The sequence below is a fragment of the Hipposideros armiger genome, unplaced genomic scaffold, assembly GCF_001890085.2.
Source record: "Hipposideros armiger isolate ML-2016 unplaced genomic scaffold, ASM189008v1 scaffold_48, whole genome shotgun sequence".
Taxonomy (NCBI): domain Eukaryota; kingdom Metazoa; phylum Chordata; class Mammalia; order Chiroptera; family Hipposideridae; genus Hipposideros; species Hipposideros armiger.
This window is the reverse complement of record NW_017731398.1, coordinates 4,197,241-4,203,603: the sequence shown is the minus strand read 5'-3', so window position 1 is coordinate 4,203,603 and position 6,363 is coordinate 4,197,241. Positions and strand designations below refer to the sequence as shown.

At 50.3% G+C, this 6,363-nt stretch overlaps 1 protein-coding gene across 1 annotated transcript in view; it reads left to right on the top strand.

The window, feature by feature from the left end:
- Positions 1 to 107: 107 nt before the first annotated feature.
- Positions 108 to 6,363, top strand: part of TMEM266 (transmembrane protein 266) — a 68,930-nt gene continuing 62,674 nt past the window's right edge. The window contains 1 exon segment of the mRNA XM_019640122.1: positions 108 to 589. The gene's annotated coding sequence lies outside the window, so the exon portion shown is untranslated.

Here is a 6,363-nt window from a genome sequence, read left to right as displayed (position 1 = left end):
CGGGGGCGCCGCGGGCCCCGCTGGGCGCTGCTGTCGCGGGGCGGCCGCTGTGGTTCGTGGGGAGCCTGTGGCCGGCCGCGCGTGGTGCGCGCCCCGCGCTCGTCGCGAAAGCCTGGCTTCCTCCGAGGTTACCTGGCTCGCTGGCTTGCCCACCTGCTGCGCGCGGGTGTCCGTGCCGGTCGTCCCCGCGGGGGCGCAGGAAACCCCCGCGCAAGGCTTCACGGCGCGCGGGCGTGGGGCGGGACCGGCGTGGCTTCTGGAGGCGTCCGCGTGAGGACGAGCGCGCGTTTCCCACCCGGCACGGGCTGCCCGCGCGCGGCCGCGCGGGAGGCGCGGAGTGGGTCCCACCTTGCCCGCGGTCACGGATGCAGAGTCGGGGGCGCCCGACGGCTGGGCGTCGGGCCCGGACGAGCCTGCAGCCCCGCGGCCGCCCCGCCGCCCCCGTGTTCACGCGCCTCTGCACGCGCGACCACGCTGGGACCCGCTTTTCCGTCTCGAAGATTCCACACCAGCTTCTGTGGCCGTCCTCCAAGAAACTTGTTCCACGTGGGTCCGTGTGGAATTTTCCGAGGCGGCACCGAGCCCACAGGTAGAAAACTGGGTCCGAGACACGCTCGCGTTTACCTCCCAAGCGAGCAGCTCAGCTCCAAACGCAGCTGCTTTCAGATTGAATCTGGAGCGTTATCCGCACCTGGTGGAACGGATCCCTCGCGGGCTTCATGGTCGCGTGTCCCCCGCGCTCCTTGCGGCGCCCCGCACCCGGTCTCCCGTGTCCCTGCCGGCCGCGGCACCAGCGTCGTGTGTCTCAGCAGTCCACGCCACCCGTGGGCCCTCATCCAGCGCCTCTACCGCTGTAGCAGTCGCTCGTGGGAAGGCCTGGGAATTTGTGCGTTGGCTGTGGCTGTATATTATCAATAGATCTTTTTTTTTTTTTTTGCAAGTGCGTTATTATAACGCGGGTATTGGGCTTTGCTACACATTCCTAGCAGTGCTCGTAGACCTAGAAACGGCCGTCGTCGCATCAATGGAAAATGCACCCAGTGGGGCTACAAACTTTTATTCTCAGCTCACATATCTGAGATGGTAGTGAGGAAGGTACAGGTGCGTATAATTGATGCCTTGAAAAATGCATTTCATGGAAGTTACAGTTTTTAATTCTAAATTGATGAATAATAGTAAGTAGGAAATGTAAGTCTCCCTTGTAGATTCTGCAAGCTGTTTTCTTCCTTGGGCGATATGACTAGTTTTGTTTTTCTTTCTTTAAACTTTGTTGCGGAACAATTGTGTTTTTTCCAGGACCCATCAGCTCCAAGTCAAGTCGTTGTCTTCAATCTAGTGGGTTCACGGAAAAGTCATGACGCGTTTTTGCAACGAAAACCATAGAGAAAATACGTTATGACTTTTCCAACAACCCAATAGTTGTGGAGGGCGCAGCCCGCTGGCCCATATGGGAATCGAACTGGCAACCTTGGTGTTATGAGCCTGCGCTCTAACCACCTGAGCTAACTGGCTGCCTTATGACCAGTTTTAAAACACACTGTGATGTTGTTTTCATTACGCTGTTCTGTTGGCAGTGAAGCACTTTGTGTAGCTGTTATGCCTCATGGAAAACATTGGTTTTGGAAGAGTCCCTTCCCAGTGACTATGGAAATGCTGAGGCGGAGTCTTTCTGCCCTGGGGATTCCCACTCTATGTTCAGCTAAACTCAAGATGAGTCCTGGTGTTACTGGGGAGGAAGCAGAAAGCAGGGAGAGGTGGTGCTTGATTTCTGGGGAGGAAATCGGGTTTCCTATGGGGAGCATCACTGTCTTGTTCAGTCCGAAATCTCATAATTAAAAAGCATCCAAAAGTGGACTGGCGTACTCTCCTCCATTCAAGCAGGACTATATTTAATGCAGAGGTGAGCACCCTTTTTGGTGCAGTGGTCAATTTGAGGGACATACAAATGTTTGTGGACTAATACTGTTTTCCCTTGAAGCATGTTTAAACTGGGAAAAGCCATAGGGAAACTATGGATGCTTAAGGATTATCTTTCTTTTCCACTCACCAAGTGTAGCTGTATTTTTTTTGGAGGTAGGGGGAGATACTAAAACTTTTTCCAGCTACATAACTACATTTGTTGCAGCGCCTGATTGTAGCGTACATTTTAATACATTGTTGAGAATGACACTGGGAACTGCCATATTTCTTTTTCATTGACTGATCTTGTAAGCTACTTAGTTGTGACATGGTTTTTCTCCTGGTATTTCGTAATTTAGTATTCATTAAAATGAGTTTTTTTAATTGTCAACAACCTTGACTCACAAAAGAAGTTCAAGCCGGCTTAATGAAATACTTGATTTTCATTCCTCTTTTTCTCTCCTTGGTGGCAGCCATAGCAAGGGTTTTAGTTTTATTTAAAAGTGGTTCACAGCCCACAAGTTAGCCCATCCCCTTGCCAAACTGAAACAGTTGGAATTCACAGGAGCTGGCCAGGCACACCCACCGTCAGCCTGTCACCTGTGGTCTGGGTCTCATCTGAGAACCCTAGAGCTCCCTATGGCCCTATTTGCGCTGTTTCCTCACAGAAGATGTAGGGTTAGATCTCACCAGGGGCCTTGGGTGCCCAGCACGGACAGAGGAGAGGGCCAGGAAACCACTGCTGCATCCACAGGTGTGTGGCAGGCAACAGAAGGATGCCCTGGGGAGATGGCCTGGGATGGAGAGCAGACCTGTGGGTTCCCTCTGTCGGGAGTGCAGAATGTTTTGAAGATTTGCAAAGATTCCACCAACTTTCCCAGTGGCCTAAGTCATGAGAAAGCAAAAGGAATCCGTGGGCGCACACACAGGCAGGTTAATCACTGCCTCCAGCGTCAACCTGTTGCATTTTTAGAGGTTAAATCCTGCAGGTGTCCTCCCTGTTTAAGCCCAGGTGCAACAGTTCATTGCCAAAGCATGTGTGTCTGAGTTTTGCATGGAGCACGAACCGACAGCATCCCAGCCTGAGATTGTCTGGTCCCAGCCAGTCCGAATTCAGGTCCTTTCACATGTCTATGGTTTGCGGTGGTTCCTGGGCTGCAGCAAACGAGGGGCATTTGGGGGACTCATATAGCACTTAAGAACGGACTGCCTGGATGCTGGGGACAGTCAGTAGCTATGGGAGAACTGCTCCCTCCAGAACTGCTTCCCAGCCAGGGCAAGGCCTCTGCCACCGCCACTGCTACCGCTGCCGCTGCCGCCGCCGCCGCCGCCGCCTCCGCCTCCTTTCTCTCCCTCTCCCTTTCCCTCCCTCTCTCTCCTTCTCTCCTCTCTGTCTCCTCCTCATTTGCTGCGTAGACAATCTGACTTATTCCGATACCAGCAGACAATTCCTCTTCAAAAAAATGCATCCTCCCTAAAACTGCTTTTGATTTGTACTAGAAATGACTCAGGAGCTAGGACAGGGGCTGATAACTCGAGTTTCCGCAGCTCCTTAAACAGAATTTTAATCAGTATTTCTGTCCTTTGCAGTCAGGTATTTGGGGGTCCAGCCTGCAATAGGGCAGCTGCTCTCTGGGTGTCAGCCTCAAGTCATAACACATGCTTTCCACTGCTCTCTCTGCTCAAAACAAGTCCAAAGAGGGTTATCTCATTCTTGATTCCCTCAGTCTCTCACCTTAGTTCCAGAACTGTCAGTATGTGCAGCCAACGCAGCATATAGAGTCGGGCAACATTTCCCGTGATGGTTCCCCTTGAAATAGTTAAATCTTTGTATTTTCCCTGAATTTGATGCAGTGTTTTTAAAAAACAGTTTCTGTGGCACTTGCTAATTCTCCTTTAACCATGACTACTGAAATGTGTTCATTTTGCCCTTCGAAATAAAAAAACAGGGAGAAACATTGTAATCCCTCAAAAAAAACTCCATTGTTTTGGGGTATAGTTTGGAAATAAAAGCTTGGAAACCCCCCCCCCCAGTCCTTTTGTTGTTGGAGAGTGGGCCTTTCTTGGTGCAATTCCCAGGTCCTTGGCCTCTCCAGCAAAGAATTGAACGACATACCGGAGTAAAGTAGTGAAAAAGCAGTTTATTAGAAGAGCTAGTACATTTCAAAGAAGTAGAAGTGGGCCCGAGTAGTAGAGACTGGCTCAAGGGCCCATTATTAGAAGAGAAATTACACTTCAAAGAGTTTGGAGCTGGCCACGTGCAAAGTCGAGGCTCAAAAAGGGAGGAAGGACGTCCAAAAAATAGGGAGAAGCTGTCAAAAAGGGAAGAAGCGGTCAACAGGGTGGACTTTCCAGAACTTGGAGTTTTTATCCCTTTTTCTCTCTCGAATGGGCTTTTCCCCTTTGGGCGTGGGACCACTTGATTGGCACCTGTGATTGACAAGAGGTACTGTGCAGGTGCGAGTGAGTGGTCTGATCTCGTTGGGTATTTTGTGCCCATTTGTTTTCCCACAGGGGTAGGTAATTACAATACAAAGGGGAGTTTTGGGTGGAGAGGGGATGTTCCCTTGGTGGTCACTCTGTGGGACGTGCAGGAATGCAGAGACCCAATGCCTGTCTCTAACTGCCTGCCTTGTTTTCCCCTTGAGAGACGTGATCCCCATAAAATCTCTGTGGGAAGCTGAGGGACAGGAGGTCTTCTGTATCTGTTTCCCGTTGGGCAGGGACATAGAGGTGTCCCTGCCTATTGGGGAATTCATGGAACTCTCACCCTATCTGATCTCAAATGAGAGGATCGCCTGGAACCATGTTGGCTTCTTTGGTTGCAGCTGGCAATCTTGTTGGGGTATCATCTGTATCCCCAAGGCCCCTGAATGAGGAAACATAGATTTTAATAAATCTGTTAGCTTTCATGAAGCCTGTGGCCATTCAGCCCGTCACTCAGGTGGCTGGGTTTGGAAAGGAACATTAGGCTTACTGGCCTGGGGGATATTAAGAAGTCACAGGCTTTCAAGTAGTTATCTGAAGCAGGGGTAGGAGGTTTCTATGAACCATCTATTGTTTAGGATTCAGACACTAATTTACAAAACGATCAAGAAGCAGGGAGATAGGAGAGTTCTAGGATTCAGGCTAGGAGCAAGCTTTAGTCTAGGATTCACAAACTGATGCAAAGAGTAATCAAAGCCAGGAGCTAAGAAACTAGGGAGGAGACTTAACATTTCTATACTTAACATTTCTACAGGAAAGAAAACTTAAAAGTTTTTCAGTTGGGGGGTGGGTTGACCCACAACACTTTGACTGTCAGTTTCCACCTGGGGCTCTAGCTGCTGTCACTGCCTGCTTCATGTCCTACAAGGAACCTGTGTCCCCATCCCTCTACTGAAACAGAGCCCTTAAAGGTCATCTGTGATTGCCTAAACCCGAGTCTGTGGCTGTTTCTCAGATTTCGTTCCTGATGGCTCAGCAGCGTCTGACCCTGTTGACTTCTGCTCCTTGAAACGCTCCCTGTCACAGCTACTTCCTCTGTTGGCATCCTTCCTGTTCTGTTGAGAGGTGGTTGGCAGTGTGGGCTCTGCCCAGGGTTTGAATTCTGGCTCTAGCACTTGCTAATTGTGGGACTTTGAGGGATTTAACAGCTGTGTGCCTCAGTTTCCTCATCAGTAAAATGGAAAGAAGAGTAGCTGTCATAGGGCTGGAAGGAAGAAGATTAAATGGATGTGCCTAGTCAGGAACATTTTCTTTATTTCAGGGATTACAGTGTTTCTCCCTGTCCTTTGCTTTCGAAGGGCAAAACGGACACGTTTTCGTCACCTTTTCTCACTGTAACTTCCCATTTGGATACCTTCGGAGGCTAAAAGCCCTAACTTAAGCTCCCAGTTTCCTTACTGTTCTGACCCTTCCCAGAGGGTGTCCATGTCTCGGGCCATGTGCGCCCCTTCCTGCCCTGCCCCTCCTTCCTGGCCAGAGACGGGGCAGTGCTGAGGGCTGTGGCCGCCAGGAGACACTGAGCAGAGTGTAATAAGACAGGCTTGCGTGGCCACCTGCTGCGATTTAAACTTTTAAAAAATGTGCTCTGCAGCATTTGACACTATACGCACAGTGGGAATTTACCTCTTTTAGCTGCCAAAATGTTGTAGTTTTTCTGAGCCCTTACCAAAGTCTGTTTTCCTCCCAAACTGAAACTGCTCAGTCCCTAAAGCACATGTGAGCTTCAGGTGGGAAGACCGAGTCAACCCCCCAGGGAGAGCTAACCACCTCAGAGCCTCTTTGGCTGAGGAGGGATCTGTAGAAGCCATTTAAAGAATGGGAGCACAGGGAGTAATTTAAGGCTTTTAAAACGGAGAGTGAAATCCTAGCAGCCTGTGAAGCTGTCGGGATTTTAGAAAGTGTTCGGAACTTTTCTCTGTCCAGACGTTCCTCCAAGTAAAACGAGCTCTGAGGGTGTGAGCGGGAATCTAAACTCTT